Source organism: Amia ocellicauda, chromosome 7, assembly GCF_036373705.1.
Source record: "Amia ocellicauda isolate fAmiCal2 chromosome 7, fAmiCal2.hap1, whole genome shotgun sequence".
Lineage (NCBI taxonomy): Eukaryota > Metazoa > Chordata > Actinopteri > Amiiformes > Amiidae > Amia > Amia ocellicauda.
Window position 1 is genome coordinate 38,942,416 of NC_089856.1, and position 25,016 is coordinate 38,967,431.

A 25,016-nucleotide genomic window follows, 5' to 3' on the forward strand; every position below is an offset into this window, starting at 1 on the left:
TGTGTCTTGTGTGCAATTGGTATCATAAACGTTGCGGTTTTGGTTGGCTGGTTTCACTTATAGTGTTGTTCCCCAATGTTTTGAAACATCCCGTCTCTGTCTTGTGTGTGTGTATATTAGTTATTTATTAAAGCTAATCCAGTTTCTGTTCCGTAGGTGCACCGCAGGTCCAGCTGCGCATCGTTTCGGTTTTGGTTTTACAAGTAGAGTCTTTAAAAATAAATAGTAGTGTTCATATAGTGCCTTATAATATCTGTCTGCTTGCTGTGTTTTTTTCCTTCACAGTGGTAGTGTTAGCAGCGGCTGTAAATCCGAGGCTCGGCAGCCCAGCCTAAGCCTTGGTCCTAAGCCTTGGAAACCCCGGCACACACGGTGTGGTTAAACCTACGGGCCTACATGGCACTTGTATCGCACACTTCGATGTTCGGATACACAGTGATCTGTCTGGCACATACAGCGGCCAATCCTGCTAGGCGCTGCACTTCTCGCAGTGGTGTCCCAGTTGCTGTGTGCCTCTTGATACTCGCACTGACCGGTGCCCTCACTGCACGTTTCTGGTAATGCATGTGTATAGCGATCGGCGAGGTGGAGAGACTCCAGTCCGACACAGGCCGCCGCCGAGTCATCCAGTGATCCCACACTCCGGTGAGCGACAGTAGGGGCTAGGGAAGCCTGGACCTCAGCCTCTCCCTAAGCCCCTCTGTCTCCTCCTCCAGGAGGCAGCCGCGCCCCCCGCACCTGCTGCTCCTGCTGCGCCTGCTGCTGCGGGCTCAGAGCTAGAGACGGATCTCATGGAGGAGGAGCCGGTCTCGGCCACCTCTCCCCCTCCATTGAGTGATGACACTCCCCCTGCTCCTGCCTCCAGCCCCCCTGGCCCTCCGATCCCACCCTGCTGCACTCCAGGTTTGAGAGAGGACACCAATCTCAGAGACCCACACGGGTCCTCCCACTGCTTCCAGACCTCCTCAACTTGCTGAGAGCTACCCAAGCGGCCCACCTTCATAACACAGAGAGCCTGCTGGCCCTATACCTGGCCCAACTGGCTGAAACCCATCTCCAGCCCCGCCCCCTGTCACGGAGATAGCGGTGGCGGTCAACCTGTTGGTCACAGTGATATGTCATGGGGCTAGGGCAACTGGGGGCTCCTTGGTGGCCATTGTGGCGGTGCGCCGCCAGCTCTGGCTGTCACAGGCAAGATGGGTCCCTGAAACAGACAGGACCCGCCTCATGGATGCCCCTATCTCACCGGGCTTCACTTTCGGCCCCTCCGTGAAGGAGATGCTGATAGGCATCCTCCAGGAGTGGGTGTTTAAGTGTTCCAGTGCAGAAAGGGAGAGGCAGGAAGATAGTAATGACTTCTTAGGTCTGACATTATGAAGCACCACAAAAACTAATTCATCAAAAACAAACCTATATTTATATAATTGTATCTGAACTATGTTTTATTTTCAATCTATGAATAATAGCAGTTTTAACAATATAATTGCTAGATTCAATTTAAATAAAATATCTACTTCAAGACTCTAAGGAATACACATATTTCACAGTACCCACACCCATGCCAATTACCAATAAATGAATTATTTGTAAATTGATATAATAACAAGAATAAAACCTACAGTTAATCACTTAATCGCAAATTTCCAATGAAAGCAACTTTAAATATACTGAAATTCGTGCGTATATTGGTAGCCATGATTTCCTCCTGAAATACACAGAATGCTTGTAATAGATAGAAAATTCAAAATCAAACACACTGATTTATTTCCACATGTAAAAATGGTTTCTCTCACATAGATTTGAAACTATATAGGATAACCCTACTAGACGATATTTAAAAAATATATACCTTTCAAAGCTTGGTCTTAAAATCCTTATTCTGAAACAAAGCAAACACATTTAAAAAACCTTATTTGCTTGGACATAAAATTGAACTAAAAAAGGTTACATATTTCTTTAATAAATAAAAGAGCTTTGTTTATGTATTTATTAACATCAAAAAAATTAACATGAATTTAAGAATTGCGTGATCAAATATTACCATGATGTAATTTTCTTCAAACAAAACACAAGAGATCTAACCCACCTTTGAGAGTTACTGTAGGGATTACTGCTTGAATTCCACTCAAGGTTTATTTTAGCACCTGTGACAGCTCCACACCCTGTAAAATATAAAAGCAGGATGTGTTGCATGTAGTCACTGACATGGAAAATGCTAGTACTAAAAGTACTTCTACTTGCCCTTTTAGCATCAGCAGAGGAGCCAATGTGTAGACTACAAGGCAGACCAGACCTCTCCGCATTTTCAAAGAATGGGGACATTTTAATCGGAGGTTTATTTTCATTAAAAACAAGGATGGTTAGTAAAATGAACAACTTCACAAGGTTGCCAAAACCTACAGAATGCAAAGGGTAAGTTAAAAGAAAAAAACTGTATTTGATTTTTTCCAATGGGTTATGTATTTAAAATGTTAATGTTTACTCATTCATTATTTATGTATATTCCTTAAGGATACATTTCAGAGAATTTCAGCATGCCCAGACCATGATTTTCACCATAGAGGAAATAAACAACAGTACAGATGTTCTCCCCAATGTTACCTTGGGCTACAGGATCCACAGCGTGTGTCCAGATATACTATCAACATTGAGGAGTGCTTTTAATTTAGTGAACGGCCAGGAGGAAGGAAATCTCTCTGAAAACTCCTGCACCAAACCACCTAATGTCCATGCAATTATAGGACAACCAGACTCATCTGTAACAATAGGAACTGCAACATCTCTCGGACCTTTCAATATGCCATTGGTAAGAACATATTTTTTATTTTTACAAATTATAATTAGGTATATTGATATTAAAATGATATTAAAATACAAAAAATATAGTGAAATTAATTTGTAGATAATTATATTCACATTATGTCTGTGTCTTGTTACTGTTTTGTGGGTACAGATTAGTCACCTTTCTACCTGTGCGTGTCTGAGTAACAGAAGAAGATTTCCCTCATTCTTCAGAACCATCCCCAGTGACTATTACCAAAGCAGAGCCCTGGCACAGCTTGTCAGGCACTTTGGATGGACCTGGGTTGGGGCCATTAGAAGTGATAATGATTATGGCAACAGTGGGATGGCAACCTTTGTGCAAGTTGCTCAAGAGGAAGGAGTTTGTATTGAGTATTCAGAGGCCCTATCCAGAACAGATCCACTAGAGAAAATTCACAATGTTATTCAAGGGTTTCCTGGCTCAAGGAGAAATGTTAGTTTTGCTGCAGGAAATGACCCTGCAGAATGTTACTGGTTTGCAATGGATTGACAGTGAATCTTGGATTACTGCCAGAAACCTTGCAAGTTATGAAAGTTATGAAGTTCTAGGAGGTGCAATTGGATTTGCAATTGTGAACACCAAAATAAGAGGTTTAAATGATTTTTTACTAAGTGTTCACCCATCTAATGATCCCCATAATACATTTCTGCAGGATTTTTGGGAAACAGTTTTTAGCTGTAGTCTGACAAACCATGACAAGGAAACAAAAACAATTCCTTGTACAGGGATGGAGAACTTAAGAGAAGTGAATAATCAGTACACTGATGTGTCTGAGCTCAGAATCCCTCATAATGTTTATAAAGCAGTGTACGCAGTGGCGCATGCTCTTCATGATCTTCTCAGCTGTAAATATGGGGAAGATCTCTTTATAAATAGAACCTGTTCAAACAACTTGGAAATTGCACCTTGGCAGGTAAGGATCTTATGTTCTTTAAACTACCTTAAATGTTACTGAGGTTTTATGTGCAGCTTGATAAAGTTGGAATTGTGAATATTACACCTATAAAACTGAATAATTAAAAACTGCAAACTGCATAAAGTATCCCTTTTGAACTTGAACTGAAGCTTTGACTCATCTACCACAGTCAGGGATTTGCACATTAATCTCAAATGTAATTATATGAAAAGATTTGAATGAACTCTCACCAAAGAAAAATAAACTTTATTTATAAACAATCTGTTTTCACAGGTGCTTCATTACCTGAAAAACATTAATTTCAAATCTAAAACTGGGGAACAGGTGTCTTTTGATAGCAATGGGGATCCAGCAGCAAGATATGAATTAGTTAACTGGCAACTAAATAACGACGAGAACATTGACTTTGTTGTTGTTGGACATTATGATGCATCTTTACCAAGGGAAACACGTTTTACAATGAACAACGTGAGAATTGTCTGGACAGGCAACCAGAATCAGGTACGTTTTCATCAACTTCTTTGATCTAACCCATAATGACTACTTACTATATGTTGTATTATAGCTGTGTGACTGGGTAATGTATTATCTGTGTTGGGGTGTAACGGATTACAAGTAGCAGCGTTGTATTGTCAGATTACAGAAATTGTATTTCGGTTACAGTTACTCCTGTCAGACGAGTATTCTGATTACCGATACTTTTTAAAAGAGTAAGAGATTACTGATTACTTCTAGATCATTTACATGAAAGTGTACAAGTGTAAGGGAAGTCCCTGAATCTGAAGGGGCCCACGTGAAGTAAATTTGCAAAATTGTTTTTATTTTCACGTATTCAGCAAAGAGTGTGTGATTCAGCGGCATTCTACAACAAGCAGTCATAATGGAAGTTGCTAGTCAGCATCCTAGTTAGTAACACACAGTTCTACAATGTTGTGGCAAGGTAAATTACATTGCTACAATGTTGGGGCAACATTGTGTGTTAATACAGTTTTAACTCGTGGAAGTACAGGCAATTGTTAACTTTCAAAGAAAGAAAATGTATAAAATATTAAAGTGAAATACAAGATGTGCCTACCACAGGACAATGTACTGTCTGCTTACAAGAACTCAACTTCAAATCATAAAAACATTTGGAGGTAAGATTTTATTTTTTAAATCTGTGCAGCCGAAATACAATTATGCTTGACATGCAAGTAGAAAATATGCATTTTAATAAAAGTGATAATAAATACAATTTAATTATTACATATTTTTAATGAAAGGATAATAAGCTGCAGCACAGGCATAGTCTAACCAAAAACATTATTGATAGGATAACTTATTACAGCAAATACAAATTTAACTATCTAATGTTAAGATACTTAGTATAGTATAGTACTTAATAGTTCCTGTGCATCCTAGCTGGTTCTGTGTCCTTAACAATGAAAGACTTAATATAATACCAAAATAACAACATGCAACATGTTTATAGTCTAAAATAAAAACAATGTGTTTTCAGTGCCTGGTGAATTGAAACCGGTAACTGCGTTTCTCATGGATAGAACAATGTAATTAATTTAAATGCCCTTCACTATAGCAAGTTGCTTGATCCGTTTATCATCACAGATATAACAAAATAAACTGTAGTCTTTATAAGCATTTAATGCACTTACAATTTACAGAGAAGATACCTATTTCAATTCAAGAAAATGGGTTTTGCGATATCGGTGATTAACAGAAAACTGAAACCAATGCCTACATTAAAATTACGGTGATCGTGATACAACATCTTTGACCGTTATGTCTGATTTATGTCAGATTGTGAAAATGCAAAGGGTATCGAAATACAGTTTCACTTTTTTTTTTAATGCATACACTACTACAAAATGCAAAGTATAAATATGCAAATAAAACTGATGCAAATCTTAATAACCATTTTAATTGTTTGTACTGTGGAAAAAAAATACTTTTTAAAAGTAACTCTCCCAACCCTGTGTATTATTTACCATGTACTGTGTTAATTAGGTTGATTCTTGTTTTCTTGTTTTGTTCTTTCTGCTGAAGTGTACTTTGAAAATTACTGTTGCTTCTTTTACTCTTATATTAAATTAAGTAGAAGATACTTCTGATAACAACCTTACAAGTTTATCAAATTTATAAATTTGTATACTGGTATAGTCTACTTTAAATACTTAAAACATTACCTATAATTTCTAAGGTGCCAGTGTCAGTGTGCAGTGAGAGCTGTCCCCCAGGCACTCGCAAAGCTGTTCAGAAGGGAAGGCCTGTCTGCTGCTTTGACTGTGTAGCATGTGCTGAAGGACAGATCAGCAACCAAACAGGTAATAAAGAAAAGGAAAATACTTAACAATAGCAGATGTTTAATGTTCAAAATGAGAAGCATCCTTAATATTTATTCTTATAGCTCTGTATATATTGTGACAAATCAAGGAGCAGGGTTATACATGGCACATATGTCAGGGCACGCCTGCTGCAGGGTCTGTACCCTATGGTAGAATACCCAGAAACCTTCAGGCAGCCATATTACCATTTAATTAATTCACCTGGTGCTACTATTTCAGTGATCCACCAGGTATATAAGGTGTGGCTGAGAGCGAGAATGAGGTGGAGGGGGGGGATCTGGAAAACAAAGCAAGTGTTTAATCTAGATTGTGTTGAGACTGATGATTTTGTAAGACTCCAATGGGAGCTGGGTTTGGGAGTTAAAAGATCTAAAAGATAATGGAGAAGACCCGCACATGTGTACAACCAAAGTGGTTTGTCACTATAAATATATATATACACGATCAGCCATAACATTTTGACCACCTGCCTATTATTGTGTTGGTCCCCCTTTTGCCGCCAAAACAGCCTTGTCCCGTCGAGGCATGGACTCCACTAGACTTCTGAAGGTGTGTTGTGGTATCTGGCACCAAGACGATAGCAGCAAATCCTTTAAGTCCTGTAAGTTGCGTGGTGGGGCCTCCATGGCCTCCATTGTTTGTCCAGCACATCCCACAGATGCTCGATTGGATTGAGAACTGGGGAATTTGGAGGCCAAGTCAACACCTTGAACTCGTGATTCATCAGACCAGGCCACCTTCTTCCATTGCTCCATGGTCCAGTTCTGATGCTCACGTGCCCATTGTATGAGCTTTCGGCAGTGGACAGGGGTCAGCATGGGCACCCTGACTGGTCTGCGGCTACACAGCCTCATACGCAACAAACTGCGATGCACTGTGTGTTCTGACACCTTTCTATCAGAACCAGCATTAACTTTTTCAGCAAATTGAGCTACAGTAGCTCGTCTGTTGGATCGGACCACACGGGCCAGCCTTTGCTCCCCACGTGCATCAATGAGCCTTGGCCACCCATGACCCTGTCGTCGGTCCCCCTGCTTTTCCTTCCTTGGACCACTTTTGATAGGTACTGACCACTGCAGACCGGGAACACCCCACAAGAGCGGCAGTTTTGGAGATGCTCTGACCCGGTCATCTAGCCATCACAATTTGGCCCTTGTCAAAGTCGCTCAGATCCTTAGGCTTGCCTATTTTTCCTGCTTCTAACACATCAACTTTGAGGACAAAATGTTCACTTGCTGCCTAATATATCCCACCCACTGACAGGTGCCATGATGACAAGATTATCAGTGTTATTCACTTCACCTGTCAGTGGTCATAATGTTATGGCTGATCGGCGTATATATATATATATATATATATATATTACAATCTTCATCAGAATCTGAAAAGTTTATTCTTCAGTTAGTTTAACTGATGAATTAGTAAAGTTTAAGGATATTTTTATTCTCATTGTTTGCTTCATTGTATAGAAAACAATGAGAAAGAAAGTCATGAAATGTTTACAGATGACAATTCTCCACCTTCACTGAATATGTGTTCAATATCACAAATGATAGATTCAAATTAACAATATTTATATAATCAAAACATTTTTGTACCAAGGCTTGTGATTCTTAATATTTTTTTCTAGATTCCATTGACTGTGCTAAGTGCCCTCTGGATTACTGGTCCAATAAAGAGAGAGACCAGTGCATATCAAAGAATGTTGAATTCTTGTCTTATGGAGAAATCATGGGAATACTGCTAATTATATTTGCGTTACTTGGAGCGTTCTTAGCTGTAGTTACAGCAATAGTTTTCTTTTATTTTAGAGATACTCCCATTGTTAGAGCCAATAACTCTGAGCTCAGTTTCCTCCTGCTCTTCTCATTAACTCTGTGTTTCCTTTGCTCACTTACTTTCATTGGCCAGCCCTCTGAGTGGTCCTGTATGTTGCGCCACACAGCATTTGGCATCACATTTGTCCTGTGCATCTCTTGTGTTCTGGGGAAAACAATAGTGGTGTTAATGGCCTTCAGGGCTACACTGCCAGGCAGTAATATTATGAAATGGTTTGGGCCCACACAGCAGAGGTTAAGCATTTTTGCTTTCACTTTCATTCAGACATTAATATGCACCCTGTGGTTGATTCTATCCCCCCCTTTTCCATATCGAAATATGAAATACTATAAAGACAGAATTATTATAGAGTGTGACCTGGGATCTGCAGGTGCATTCTGGGCTGTGTTAGGGTATATTGGATTTCTTTCTGCCATATGCTTTGTGTTGGCTTTCCTGGCTCGTAAACTGCCTGATAACTTCAATGAAGCCAAATTCATCACATTCAGCATGCTCATATTCTGTGCAGTCTGGACAACATTTATTCCTGTTTATATCAGCTCTCCTGGGAAATTTACAGTAGCCGTAGAAATATTTGCCATTTTAGCATCAAGTTTTGGCTTGCTGTTTTGTATTTTTCTACCCAAATTTTATATTATACTACTCAAGCCTGAAATGAATACAAAGAAGCATTTAATGGGTAAAATGCCATCAAAATCCCTCTGAATTCATCTGTCTATCTCTATCTATAGCAAAACTAAAATACATTAATCAAAAACTATGAATTATAACAGTTTTGACAATATAATGCAAATTGCTTGGTTCAAATTAAATCTCCCAGGATCCACTGCCATTTGCAAGTAAATTGATTTGTAATTTTATATAATAATAACACCTTAGATTAGTCTTTGTAGAATCTGTACATATGCAATACACCACCTACCAATTTAAACAACTCCTTAAAACAGTATCCTATCTCAGGTGCAATTCTGTGATAGCCAGTGGTCTCTGTGAGTGAGAGCGTTAAGTGGTGATTAGCAGAACACATGACCGGAGGTAATGTGGAGTCATGAGGATATTTTATAACAAAACTACACTGGGAAAGGTAATCGCATACCCCACATGAATACTTAATGAATTATTGTTCAGTTTCAATTCAGGAGTGCAACTGCATTTGTATTTTTAGCATTGCTTTCTTGTTCACATCTTTCTAATTCAGTTCATCACAAGTTTTCAATAAAAACAACCACTGCACTGGTGCACTGAAATTCTTGCTTTCATTTGTAGCTATGATTTCCTCCAAAAACACCCAGAATGTTTGTACTAAATGAACAGGTTACTACAACTGACAATCAAGGAAACTGATCTATTAATACATATAGAAATCCTGTTTCCCAATTTCAAGTTATATTGAATTAACCTATTGTAACATAGTGTGGGGCAGGGTTATAGAAGACAGATATATCCCTGCACGTTTCTTTCATTTTTTGGCTGCTAGGCCTACAAACACAGAAAATAAAACTACATTGCTACATTGCCCACAAACCCCAGCACTCAACTTCCTGTTGGCTGTCAGCTGACCTACTCCAGCAGTCAGCTGATCCACCACCAGGAACAGGTGTCTCAGGGCTGCCTGCATAAAAGGGAGGACCCAAACATTTAGTTCTTTGTCTCATACCTGCTGTGGACAGGGACAAGGAGGTCGACTGAGTAGCATAAAAACAGTAAAAGAAGAACAAAAAGACAAAGACAAAGAACCCTTGACTTCTGTTTTTAAAGAAATGCAGAAAGTTTGAAGCCTAAGTCAGGAGAACCACCCGTACAACCTGCTTGTACCTAACTCAACCCCCCATTGTGCCACACTATACAAATTAGACAATATATCAGTAATATGTACTATTCTGAACTCTATATCAGAATCTTTATTCTAGGGAACATATTGTTTACAGAATCATAATAGCTTGGGAATATACATGATGAGTATGAACTATTTAAACTGCTGTATTAAAATAGTTGTATTTATGTATGTATTTTCTTGTAGTTCAAATCAAACAAAACATTCTGGGACATACCCCTAAAGGGTTTGACATTTTACACACAGTGTCTGAATGGTAATTTCTTATAACCAGCAGTGATTTCATTGGTATTCTAAACTAAGCCTTCCCATCTTATCAATATTATAATCAATACTCATGAATAATAATAATTAACCTCTACATTGCCAATTGCATTAGAAGTTAATTTGCAGATAATACATTGCAAGAAAGGAATGTGAGTTGCTGATAACAGAAGAAAGGAGTGATAGAAAAGTTAAGACAAGAATGCAGGCCATTAAACTTACTAACATGAACTCCAGAGTCATGGCACATACAATTCAAAGAAAGACTAGCATATATATTTTTCCCCCACACCACTATTTTGTGTGTGTGTATGAGTTGTTTATTATAGCTAATCCCATTTCTGTTCCGTTCGTGCACCGGAGGTCCAGCTGCGTATCAGTTCAGTTTTGGTTTCACAAAAATAAATAAATAGTTGTGTTTATATAGTGCCTATAATTATAATTATCTGACTGCTTGCTGTGTTGCTTTTTTGTCCATAGGACCTTTTTCCTACCTTTTTCCGTATTAGCAGCAGCAGTAAATCCGAGACCCGGCCGCCCGGCCTAAGCCTTGGTCTGTCGTAAGAGACCTCACCCGAAAGATGGCCTACTTTACCGGCTTGTGCCCACACTACAGCTCACGGCTGCAGCTGTAGGAAGTGTGTGCAGCCGCAGGAAGGGCTAAGGTTGTTTGTGGTTGGTGTTGTAGTACCCCCATGTCCCCAGTAGCATTGCCTGGTGGAGACGCACTTACAGTGGCCAGTCCCGCTAAGTGCACCATTAGTTGGGGCGTTTCCCAGCTGCTGTGTTGCTCTCGGTACTCACACTCACTTCTGGTAGCGCGCGTGTGTGGCACTCATTGAGAATCACCTCAACCGCCACCCCGTCCAGCAATCCCCCACTCCAGTGAGCGACAGTAAGGGTGTAGGAGGGGAGTCTGTCTGCCCCATCGTGGACTGCCTCCAGCTTCCCAAGCCCTCCGATACCAACCAGCCGTGTTCAGGTTCGAGAAGAGGACACCAATTGCAGTGGCCCACACCGGTCCTCCCACTGCTTCTGGACCTCCTTGACGAGCTGAGAGCTACCTGGGACCAGCCGGTCGAGGCCCTCACCCAGGCTCGGCTGAAGCGGTGGACTTTCCGCAGGTTAAATCGACCATCACCATGCAGGTCTCTCTACCTCCACTCTTCGTGGAGTGTCACAGAGACCTTGCTCCGGAGGGCTTACGAGGCTGGAGCCCAAGCGGCCCACCTTCGTAACACAGAGACTGCTGGCTGAAAGCCAGGACACAACCAACGCATGTCCAGCCTCGCCCCCCATCACGAAGATAGCGGTGGCAGCCAACCTGTTGGTCACAGTGATGCATCACAGGGCAAGGGCAACTGGGGGCTCCTTGGTGTCCATTGTGGCGGCACACAGCCAGCTCTGGTTGTCACAGGCAAGACAGGTCCCTGAGATGGCCAGGATCTGCCTCATGGACACCCCTATCTTGCCGGGCTTCACTTATGGCTCCACCTTGAAGGAGATGCTGACACACACCCTCCAGGAGAGGAAGCATTCCCTGCAGCTGGCCCAGGTTTACCCATGACTCCTGGGTGCTCAAAATTATAACAGTTGGTAACTCTCTGCAGTTTGACACACCCACCCACTTCTTTGGCATGGTATGGATGCGAGTGAGGGACATGTTGAAGTTGGATCACTCAGTTATTAATGGACACCAAATGAGCACGATGGGTCGAATGGCCTCCTCTCGTTTGTAAACTTTCTTATGTTCTTATGTTCTTAAGTGTGCAGCGCTTCATGTTGAAATCACTGCTCTCCAATAGAAGCAAGCAATCTGTGTGATTTTATTCCCCATACTAGTAGATTAGATCCCAGTAACAAAACAGAATATTTGTGGGCTAAATTTATGAATAAAAGATCTGGAGGATTAGTGGTAGGAGTGTGTTACAGACCACCAAATTCAGATATTCAGAAAGATGTTGCATTGTACAATGTAATTAGGACTGCATGTGGCTGTTATAATGGGGGATTTCATTTTCCCAAACATAGACTGGGAAAGCCCAGTTGAGACTACAGAAGCAGAAATATAAATGGTTGAGATGGTAAATGACTGCTTTCTAACTCAATTTGTCAGGGAACCAACCAGAGAGAGTGCATGGATTGACTGAGAACCAATGGCAAACTGTGATCACAATACAGTTAGCTTTGAGGAATACTTTCAAAAAACAAGGACCAAGTCTTAAATAATGATCTTTAATTTTAGAAACGCAAAAAGCACGATGGGTTGAATGGCCTCCTCTCATTTGTAAACTTTCTTTTTCTTCTTACTTCCTTGTGCCCAAGAAAGATGGTGGTTTGTGCCCCATCTTGGATCTGAGGCGTCTGAGCCACTGCCTCAAGGTGTTGCGCTTCAAGAACATAAGAACATACGAAAATGTACAAATGAGAGGAGGCCATTCAACCCATAGGTGTCCATTAATAACTGAGTGATCCAAGGATCCTATCCAGTCTGATTTTAAAAGTTTCTAAATATTCAGCTTCAACCACATCGCTGGGGAGTTTGTTCCAGATTGTGACTACTCTCTGTGTGAGAAGTGTCTCCTGTTTTCCATCTTGAATGCCTTTTAGCCCAATTTCCATTTGCGTCCCCGGGTGCGTATGTCCCTGCTGATCTAGAAAAGCTCCTCTGGTTTGATGTGGTTGATGCCTTTCATGAATTTGAAGACTTGAATCAAGTCCCCACATAGTCTCCTAAATACTTCTGTTTACCTCTTGGTCTCAAAAGCTGCTTTAAGTAGCTTTTGTCTACCTGCCAACAATTCACACCAGACCGCGCTGTTGCCGGCAATCACCTCTGCAAAACGCGTGAGCGAGTACACGCGTTGTCCATACACCAACCATGTCATGATTTTAAAAGGTTATGTGGAGTCATGAGGATATTTGATAACAAAACTACACTGGTAAAGGTAATCACATACCCCAGATGAACACATCGAATTATCATTCAGTTTCCATTAAGAGATTCAAGTGTTTATTATTATTGCATGTTTGTGTTTTTTGCAGTTTTACGTGTTCAAATCTTTCTTATTCAATTTACCAGTTTTCAATAAAAACAACTTTAAATGAAACTGAAATTCTTGTGTAGATTGGTACTCATCGTTTTCTCCAGACACGATCAGAATGTTTGTACTAAATGGACAGATTACTACAAATGACAGTTAAGCACATTGATCTATGTCTACATGTAGAAATCCTGTTTCCCACATTGCACACTATTTCAGGAATATATACCTTTCTGAGCTCTGTCAAAATCCTTACTCTGAAACATTACAGTGCAAACTTTGTTTACAGAATCTTGTTAGCTTGGAAATAACTATGATAATGAGTATAAAACGTATTTCATATACAGTGCTGTATTAAATACAATTGCTTTATAACTGATTCATGATTAAAATCAAACCACAAATGTGAATTTAAGAAATGCATGATCAAATGTTTTGTTAGGCTATCTGCTAAAAACAAAACACACAAGAGATCCCACCCACCTTGGAGAGTTGCTGTTGGGATGTGTGCTTGAATTCCACTCAAGGATAATTTCAGCACCTGTGACAGCTCTACGCCCTGTATAATATAAAAGCAGGATGCACTGACATGGAGAACATTTGAAAATGCTAGTACTAAAAGTACTTCTACTTGCCCTTTTGGTATCAGCAGACAAGTCAATTTGTAGGTTGCAAGGCAGACCAGAACTGCCCGCATTTTCAAAGAATGGGGACATTTTAATAGGAGGTTTATTTTCATTAAAATCAAGGATGGTTAGTACAATGCACAATTTCACAAGTATGCCAGAACCTTCAGAATGCAAAGGGTAAGTATAAATGGAAAATTACATTTCTTTTATGCCCTATGGACTTAATGCAATAAATGTGTTTTTACATGTTTAGTTATTCATTATATATGCCTATTCCTTCAGGATATATTTCAGAGATTTTCAGCTTGCCCAGACCATGATTTTCACTATAGATGAAATAAACAACAGTACAGATATTCTCCCCAATGTTACCTTGGGCTACAGGATCCACAGCATGTGTCCAGATATACTATCAACAGTAAGAGGTGCCTTTAATTTAGTGAACGGCCAGGAGGAAGGAGTTCTCTCTGAAAACTCCTGCACCAAACCACCTAACGTCCATGCAATTATAGGACAAGCTGCTTCATCTGTGACACTCGGAACTGCAACATCTCTTGGACCTTTCAATGTGCCATTGGTAAGAACACTTTAATGCTTTTTACTTTTCATATCCAAATTAAAATTAGGTATACAAAATTGTATTAAAATAAATAATGAATTGTAGAATGATTGTATTTACATTATTTTTACCATTCGTTTGGTACAGATTAGTCACCTTGCTACCTGTGCATGCTTGAGCAACAGAAAACGATTTCCCTCATTCTTCAGAACCTTCCCCAGTGACTATTACCAAAGCAGAGCCCTGGCACAGCTTGTCAGGCACTTTGGATGGACCTGGGTTGGGGCCATTAGAAGTGATAATGATTACGGCAACAGTGGGACGGCAACCTTTCTGCAAGTTGCTCAAGAGGAGGGTGTTTGTATTGAGTATTCAGAAGCCTTTTCAAGCATTGATCCAATACACAAAATTCATAGAATTATAAACATCATTAGAATGTCTACTGCAAAAGTAATACTAGCTTTCTTGCCTCAACTTGAGATGTCTATCTTATTACAAGAAATGCTTCTTCAAAATGTCACTGGTGTGCAGTGGATAGGCAGTGAATCTTGGATAACCTCCAGAAACCTTGCTAATCATGATAGTTATAAAATTCTCGGTGGTGCAACTGGATTCACAAGTGTGAACACCAAAATAAGAGGCTTAAATGATTTCTTACTAAGTGTTCACCCATCTAATGATCCTCATAATACATTTCTGCAGGATTTTTGGGAAACAATTTTTAGCTGTAGTCTGACAAAAATGAGAAGGAAACAAAAACAATTCCTTGCACAGGGATGGAGAACTTAAGAGAAGTGAATAATCAGTACACTGATGTGTCTGAGCTCAGAATCCCTCATAATGTTTATAAAGCAGTGTATGCAGTGGCGCATGCTCTTCATGATCTTCTCAGCTGTAAATATGGGGAAGATCACTTTATAAATAAAACCTGTTCAAACAACATGGAAATTGCACCTTGGCAGGCAAGGATTGTATGTTCTTTAAACAAATCTTGTAGTCCTGATGTTTTATGTGCAACTAAATAAATCAGAGATGTGAATATTAGAATTGTAACTAAAGTCCAATATACAATTTAAATTGCAAACAGCATAAAGTATTTAGTTTGATCTTGAATTGTATCTTTGATTCACCCACCACAGTAATGGAGTTGCACATTGGTATCAATTATATAAATAGACTTGAATAAACAATCTTTTTTCACAGGTGCTTCATTACCTGAAAAACATTAATTTCAAATCTAAAACTGGGGAACAGGTGTCTTTTGACAGCAATGGGGATCCAGCAGCAAGATATGAATTAGTTAACTGGCAACTAAATAAAGATGAGAACATTGACTTTGTTGTTGTTGGACATTATGATGCATCTTTACCAAGGGAAACACGTTTTACAATGAACAACGTGAGCATTGTCTGGACAGGCTACCAGAATCAGGTACGTTTTCATCAACTTTGTTCTAAAACAAAGAGACTGCTTATTATTTGCTAATACCACTGCTTGAGCAGTTCAGCCCCCACAGATTATAAGAACTGAACACGTTTTATTTTTGATGAAACACCTTGGGAATCAATGTTAACTTATTCAAAAGGTAACTAATGCAGCAAAATGCAAAAAAGATAATGTTACAAAGGCAACATTACATTCCAATTTGAATGGATCTGTAATGTCCTTGTGAAAAAATTAGAACAAACCTTCCTTGTTGGGTAATGTTTATCCCAAGAAAACTATATATATATATATATATATATATATATATATATATATATATATATATATATAATATCAGAGGGACTGCACATATTTAAAATCAATTAACAAATGCTTCAACATTTTAAAAAGTGAAGTATTGAACTAGTTGTTTTATGACAAGTCAATCTTACTTTGCATAAATTACACAGTTGTTTTGTGTCTTTTGTCAAAATATTCACAGTCAATACTTTGCTTTGCTCTTTCAGATGCCAATCAATTTACTTCACTTTTATTAAAGTAACATACTCACTGCTGACGTATGCTTTGCATCACTAACTAAAGCATTGCCGTCTAAGATTGAAATCCACCTACATCTATGTAAATCAATACGTTATGCATGTTAAGCCTATAAAAACATTAAGCTGTATAACTGAATAATTTAAAATTATGTTGAAGTGTACTGAAGTGATAACATTAATGATTAGATTACTTGAGTAGTACATTAATGCATGAGTAATTCTAAGGGTGGGTTAGATTTACTCTATATAATTAGTATTGTCTGATATGGTTAAACAACAACGGTAATGACATGCATGGCATTACCTGTAATTTCTAAGGTGCCAGTGTCAGTGTGCAGTGAGAGCTGTCCCCCAGGCACTCGCAAAGCTGTTCAGAAGGGAAGACCTGTCTGCTGCTTTGACTGTGTACCATGTGCTGAAGGACAGATCAGCAACCAAACAGGTAATAAAAGAAATAGAAAGTACTTAACAATAGCAGATGTTTAATGTTCAAAATGAGAAGCATCCTTAATATATATTCTTATACTTGTATGTATGTATGTATGTATGTATGTATGTATATATATATATATATATATATATATATATATACAGTTTGCAAATGTATTCACACTCTGCCTATGAATCAAGTTTATTCTGTAATTAGTTTATAAAATATTGTTAAACTATTCCTATTTGTCAATGGAGTATTCTCAGAGTTTGCCGAATTTGATAGAAACAATAGAAATGACACTCACATGTTTATAGACACTGTATTCTTCCACCTATGCTGAATTTATATTCAATGAATACTGAAAATATAACTGAAAATGGAAAGTAAAAAGAACAATATTTATATATCAAAACCCCTTATGGTTTGCATGTATATATACACTCACCTAAAGGATTATTAGGAACACCTGTTCAATTTCTCATTAATGCAATTATCTAACCAACCAATGACATGGCAGTTGCTTCAATGCATTTAGGGGTGAGGTCCTGGTCAAGACAATCTCCTGAACTCCAAACTGAATGTCTGAATGGGAAAGAAAGGTGATTTAAGCAATTTTGAGCGTGGCATGGTTGTTGGTGCCAGACGGGCCGGTCTGAGTATTTCACAATCTGCTCAGTTACTGGGATTTTCACGCACAACCATTTCTAGGGTTTACAAAGAATGGTGTGAAAAGGGAAAAACATCCAGTATGCGGCAGTCCTGTGGGCGAAAATGCCTTGTTGATGCTAGAGGTCAGAAGAGAATGGGCCGACTGATTCAAGCTGATTGAAGAGCAACTTTGACTGAAATAACCACTCGTTACAACTGAGGTATGCAGCAAAGCATTTGTGAAGCCACAACACGTACAACCTTGAGGCGGATGGGCTACAACAGCAGAAGACCCCACCGGGTACCACTCATCTCCACTACAAATAGGAAAAAGAGGCTACAATTTGCACAAGCTCACCAAAATTGGACAGTTGAAGACTGGAAAAATGTTGCCTGGTCTGATGAGTCTCGATTTCTGTTGAGACATTCAGATGGTAGAGTCAGAATTTGGCGTAAACAGAATGAGAACATGGATCCATCATGTCTTGTTACCACTGTGCAGGCTGGTGGTGGTGGTGTAATGGTGTGGGGGATGTTTTCTTGGCACACTTTAGGCCCCTTAGTGCCAATTGGGCATCGTTTAAATGCCACGGCCTACCTGAGCATTGTTTCTGACCATGTCCATCCCTTTATGACCACCATGTACCCATCCTCTGATGGCTACTTCCAGCAGGATAATGCACCATGTCACAAAGGTCGAATCCTTTCAAATTGGTTTCTTGAACATGACAATGAGTTCACTGTACTAAACTGGCCCCCACAGTCACCAGATCTCAACCCAATAGAGCATCTTTGGGATGTGGTGGAACGGGAGCTTTGTGCCCTGGATGTGCATCCCACAAATCTCCATCAACTGCAAGATGCTATCCTATCAATATGGGCCAACATTTCTAAAGAATGCTTTCAGCACCTTGTTGATTCAATGCCACGTAGAATTAAGGCAGTTCTGAAGGCGAAAGGGGGTCAAACACAGTATTAGTATGGTGTTCCTAATAATCCTTTAGGTGAGTGTACATATACATATACAGTGGCTCTCAAAAATATTCACCCCCCTTGGACTTTTCAACAATTCATTGTGTTACAACATGAAATCAGAACGGATTTAATCAGGAGTTTGATCAACACAGAAAATATCCATAATGTGAAAAATATAATCTGCAATTTTTTCTTAATTAATTACAAATACAAATCAGAAAATATTTGAATGCATAAGTAATCACCCTCTTTAATCAATATTTGGTAGAGGCACCTTTGGCAGCAATTACAGCCATAAGTCTTTACCAGCTTTGCACATCTGGACACAGCAATTTTTGCACATTCTGCTTTGGCAAATTGCTCAAGCTCCATCACGTTGGATGGGGACAGCAATTCTTTCCACATAATCACAATTGGATTGAGGTCTGGGCTTTGACTGGGCCACTCCAGGACATTGACCATTTTGACCAGTATGGCTTTGGCTGTATGTTTGGGGTCATTGTCCTGCAAGACAGGAAGATTCATTTTCTCCCAAGTCCCAAGTCTCTTACAGACTTCAGCGGGTTTTCTTCCAGGACTTCTCTGTACTTTGCTGCATCCATTTTGCCCTCTATCTTTATAAGGTTTCCAGGCCCTGATGCAGAGAAGCACCCCCATAGTATCCTGCTGCTACCACCATGCTTCATGGTAGGGATGATGTTCTCAGGATGATATGCAGTGTTAGGCTGGTGCCAAAGGTAGCGCTTAGCGTTGAGGCAAAAAAGTTATATTTTGGTATCATAAGACCATAGAATCTTCCTCCACTTGATCTCAGATTCTCCCGCATGTCTTCTGGCAAACTCTAGCTGAGATTTGATGAGAGTTTTTCTTCTCTCCAATAAAGGCCACTTTTGTGAAGCACTCGGGCTATTGTTGCAGTATGGAAGCTCAGCCGTGGAAGACTAACTCCTTTAGAGTTGCCATATGCCTCTTGGTGGCCTCCCTGACTAATGCCCTTCTTTCCCAGATACTCAGTTTTTGAGGACGGCCTGATCTAGGCATATTCACAGTTGTGCCATATTCTCTCCATTTCTTAATAATGGACTTTACTGTGCTCCAGGGGATATTCAATGCCTTGGAAATGTTCTTAAATCCTACCCCTGATTGGTGCTTTTGAAGAACCTTATTTCGGTTTTGCATTGAATGTTGCTTCATCTTCATGCTGTCGTTTTTGTTAGGAATTGTACTAACCAACTGTGGGACCTCCCAGAGACAGGTGTATTTAACCTGAAATCATGTGACACACCTAAATTGCACAGAGGTGGCTCAATCAGGTGTGTCATAGCAAAGGGGGTGATTACTTATGGATTAAAGTATTTTCTGTTTTGTATTTGTAATTCATTTAGAACAATTTGCAGATTGTATTTTTCACTTTGATATTATTGACATTTTCTGTGTTGATCACTGGCAAAAACTGATTAAATCCATTCTGATTTAATGTTGTAACACAATGAAATGTGGAATGTCCAATGGGGTGAATACTTTTGAGAGCCCCTGTATACACACATACAGTACTGTGCAAATGTTTTAGGCAGGTGTGAAAAAATGCTGTAAAGTAAGAATGCTTTCAAAAATAGACTATATTTATCAATTAACAAAATGCAAAGTGAGTGAACAGAAGAAAAATCGACATCAAATTAATATTTGGTGTGACCACCCTTTGCCTTCAAAACAGCATCAATTCTTCTAGGTACACTTGCACACAGTTTTTGAAGGAACTCGGCAGGTAGGTTGGCCCAAACATCTTGGAGAATTAACCACAGTTCTTCTGTGGATTTAGGCAGCCTCAGTTGCTTCCGTCTCTTCATGTAATCCCAGACAGACTCTGTGATGTTGAGATCAGGGCACTGTGGGGGCCATACCATCACTTCCAGGACTCCTTTTTCTTCTTTACGCTGCAGATAGTTCTTAATGACTATCACTGTATGTTTGGGGTCGTTGTCATGCTGCAGAATAAATTTGGGGCAAATTAGATGCCTCCCTGATGGTATTGCATGATGGATAAGTATTTGCCTGTACTTCTCAGCATTGAGGACACCAATAATTCTGACCAAATCCCCAACTGCATTTGCAGAAATGCAGACCCAAACTTGCAAGGAACCTCCACCATGCTTCACTGTTGCCTGCAGACACTCGTTCGTGTACTGTTCTCCAGCTCTTCGGCGAACAAACTGCCTTTTCTACAGCCAAATATTTCAGATTTTGACTCGTCAGTCCAGAGCACCTGCTGCCACTTTTCTGCAACCCAGTTCCTGTGTTTTCATGCATAATTGAGTCACTTGGCCTTGTTGCCATATCAGAGGTATGTCTCTTTGGCTGCAAGTCTTGCATGAAGGCCACTTCTGACCAGACTTCTCCAGACAGTAGATGGGTGTACCAGAGTCCCACTGTTTTCTGCCAATTCTGAGCTGATGGCACTGCTGGACATCTTCCCATTGCGAAGGGAAGTAAGCATGATGTGTCTTTCATCTGCTGCAGTAAGTGTCCTTGGCCGACCACTGTGTCTACAGTCCTCAGCGTTGCCCGTTTCTTTGTGCTTCTTCAAAAGAGCTTGGACAGCACATCTGGATACCCTGTGCTCAGTCTTGCCATGTTGTGTGACTTTTGACAGTAAACTGTCTTCAGCAACATGACCTTGTTAGCTGAGTTGGCTGTTCCTCACCCAGTTTTATTCCTCCTACACAGCTGTTTCTGTTTCAGTTAATGATTGTGTTTCAACCTACATATTGAACTGATGATCATTAGCACCTGTTTGGTATAATTGTTTAATCATACACCTGAATATATGTCTACAAAATCCCTGACTTTGTGCAAGTGTACCTAGAAGACTGGATGCTGTTTTTAAGGCAAAGGGTGGTCACACCAAATATGGATTTGTTTTAGATTTGTCTTCTGTTCACTCACTTTGCATTTAGTTAATTGACAAATATAATCTTTTAATAGGTCTATTTTTGAAAGCATTCTTACTTTACAGGATTTTTTTCACACCTGCCTAAAACTTTTGTACAGTACTGTATATTTTAAAAAACACACATTAGATCAAGTTTGTGATTCTAAGTTATTTTTCCCAGATTCCATTGACTGTGCTAAGTGCCCTCTGGGTTACTGGTCCAATGAAGAGAGAGACCAGTGCATATTAAAGGACATTGAATTCTTGTCTTATGAAGAAATCATGGGAATACTGCTAATTATATTTGCGTTACTTGGAGCATTCTTAGCTGTAGTTACAGCAATAGTTTTCTTTTATTTTAGAGATACTCACATTGTTAGAGCCAATAACTCTGAGCTCAGTTTCCTCCTGCTCTTCTCATTAACTCTGTGTTTCCTTTGCTCACTTACTTTCATTGGCCAGCCCTACAGTGGTCCTGTATGTTGCGCCACACAGCATTTGGCATCACATTTGTCCTGTGCATCTCTTGTGTTCTGGGGAAAACAATAGTGGTGTTAATGGCCTTCAGGGCTACACTGCCAGGCAGTAATATTATGAAATGGTTTGGGCCCACACAGCAGAGGTTAAGAATTTTTGCTTTCACTGTCATTCAGGCCTTAATATGCACCCTGTGGTTGATTCTATCCCCCCCATTTCCAAATAGAAATATGAAATACTACAAAGACAGAATCATTCTAGAGTGTGACCTGGGATCTGCAGGTGCATTCTGGGCTGTGTTAGGGTATATTGGATTCCTCTCGGCCATGTGCTTTGTGCTGGCTTTCCTGGCTCGAAAACTGCCTGATAACTTCAATGAAGCCAAATTAATCACATTCAGCATGCTCATATTCTGTGCAGTCTAGATCACCTTTATCCCAGCTTATATCAGCTCTCCTGGGAAATTTACAGTAGCCATAGAAATATTTGCCATTTTAGCATCAAGTTTTGGCTTGTTATTTTGTATTTTTCTACCCAAATGTTATATTATACTAGTAAAGCCTGAGATGAATACAAAGAAGCATTTAATGGGTAAAATGCCATCAAAATCCATCTGAATGATTAAATTAACAATTTGGACTAGACCTCAAGCATTTCTCTGATTATTATGTTTAGAGCAGTTTCTTCTAATCAAGAGTAAACAGATTACATTTTTGTAATATCATTCCTATTATACTGTGGAGCATTTTGGTCACTCATGACTAAATTTACGCCAATAATTTGTGAATTTAGAGAGGGGTGTGTGTGTGTATGATTTTGCTTGCATATTATGAAAACAAATACTTAAATATGTGATTTTCATTTTTTATAGCTCAACCATTCCATAGCAGTCTCGTACATCTCTCTCTCTCTCCCTCTCTCTCTCTCTCTCTCTCTCTCTATATATATATATATATATATATACACACACACACACACACACACACACAAACACAAATACATACACAAAGAGATAATTGAGTTTAAAGTGGCTATAAACACTGCCACAGGAGTTCATCTATAGAAAGGGAGAGAGAGGAGGGTAGTAATTAGGCTACTTCTTACAGAGACAGGGGGCAGGATTAAGGCTGGGATTAACTCAAAAGTTTGACCCACCCGCTAATAGAAAACTACAGAACTGTACTCAGTTGCAGCTTCATTTTTAGTAAGATGATACTTTCTCCTAATCATAAATATAAGCGTTATAATGTACAGGTTTGTAGTTTGCTATTACCGGGTGGGTCAAAGTTTTGCTTTAATCCGGCCCTAAATCACGAATGTTCGCAAGGTGTGAGCGCGAAAAATTGCGGGAGAGTCGCAGGAGGGAATCCCGCAGCCCAGCTTCACGCTGAATGACAGTTCAAACATGCGCAGCTGCGGGCGGGGAGGACATTTCACTGGCGGGCAGCATGAGACACCACGAGCCAACCACAGTGTCTGAAACTGAAGAGAAACCGCAGGGAGCAAGATCAAGATGGTCCTGTGAGAGACAGCGATTGTTTTTTAAATCATAGTAAAACAGCAGTCTGTAAATCGACGACATTAATCTCCTCGCTAAACAAAACTGCAAGCCTGTACTTCGCAGCATTTACGAATATGAGTAGATAAAATAAAAACCGAAGCTGCCATTGATGACAGCCGTGTAGTTATTATTATTATTATTATTATTATTATTATTATTATTATTGTTGTTGTTGTTGTTGCTGATATTTTGTTATTTTTTGGCAGACGCCCTTATCTATTAGCGGGTGGATCAATGGTGATCTTAGGTGAATAAGAGATCAATGTAAATCTTTTATTCAGCTTCTACTTACGTGTAGCGGTGCAGATTAAATACAAACTGTGACACACCGGCTACAGAACTGTACTTCTTAGTGGTTACATTAATGATCAGAAGACACTAGCAACAACAACATAAGCCACAACCGTGTACAATTGTGTAATTGTCTATTGCGTGTCGACGTTTTTATTCGGTTTTTAATCCGAGCCGTAGACACGGTATTGTGATATAAATGCCTTTATTGTAATTTTAAATTTTATATTATCATTGTTTGAAAATTAACACTGATGTGTACATCACTCGCAATGTATTGTAAACGTTTTGCGCAGTGTTTCAAAGGGCAGCACATATCATAGTTCACCAAAGAATGTGCACTGTGGCCACACTGACGAACAACGTAATGCAGAAACCAGTGTTCAATGTTTACACATACATTTTAAATATATGATTGTGTTACAGAGCTATATTTACACTTGTACCATCTGAATTGCATATTCTTAAATATATTATACTACTAAAGCCTGAGAGGAATACAAAGAAGCATTTCATGTGTAAAATGACATCAAAATCCCTCTGAATTAATCTATCCATATCTATAGCAAAATCCATTAATCAAAAACAAATACATATTTAAATAATGGTATCTGAACTGTGTGTGTGTGTTTTTTTTTTTTTCCAAATCTATTAATTATAACAGTTTTGAAAATATAATGTCACCGACATGACAGAGGCTCATTTATATAATTATATAATCACTGTGGGTTTAATTGATTATCACTTATTATTCTTTATATTGATTTATTGGTTTGTGTTATTATGGTTTCTTTTGTTTTGATGTATTTTCCTTTTTTCACTTTATTTTCACTATGTTTATTGTCTGGCACACGTTTTGTGAGCTTCTTGACTGACAGGACACCCACTTGGACAATGAGGCATCTCACCTGCATTCCCACATCTATTCCCCGCTCCCACCTGCTCCCCAGTGCTAATTATCCACCCCTGAGTGCTTTAAAAGGGGGTATGGTGCAGAGAGAAGAGGAGCTTCACTATTACCTGAGACGTGAACAAAAGAGGAGGACTGTGAGCCAGTCAGGCGCAGGGAGCCAGCTGTGGGAGAGATGCTGAACAAAGGAAGCTGCAAGACCGTGTGAGTGGAGAGACAGAGCAGTTCACGTCTATCCATGAGAGAGACCAGGGGATGTGCCTGAGTCAGGAGGCACACACACGCCATATGAAAGATAAGTGCATTGCTCTGTATTGCCTCGTAATAGTAAAGACAGACAGTGATGAGCGAGTAACTACTGCAGGGAGCGTGATAGAAAGCTTTAATGTACTGACGTCTGTGTTTCAACCCTCCCTGTGGCTCGCTGCCTGAGTCTAGTTCTGTTTAAATTCAGACAAAGGCGGAATATCCACGGTTATTCGTAGGAATTATAGTCTCCTAAATTCAATCTCTTTTGCCCTATAGTGCTGCTTTCCCCAACTGGATCCCATTCCCA

The 25,016-nt window shown here is 39.6% G+C and overlaps 2 pseudogenes; both read left to right on the plus strand.

Annotated features, from left to right (window-relative positions):
• Positions 1 to 396: 396 nt before the first annotated feature.
• LOC136753936 (extracellular calcium-sensing receptor-like) lies at positions 397 to 8,626 on the plus strand (annotated as a pseudogene).
• A 5,217-nt stretch (positions 8,627 to 13,843) lies between these two features.
• LOC136753937 (vomeronasal type-2 receptor 1-like) lies at positions 13,844 to 22,123 on the plus strand (annotated as a pseudogene).
• Positions 22,124 to 25,016: the final 2,893 nt, after the last annotated feature.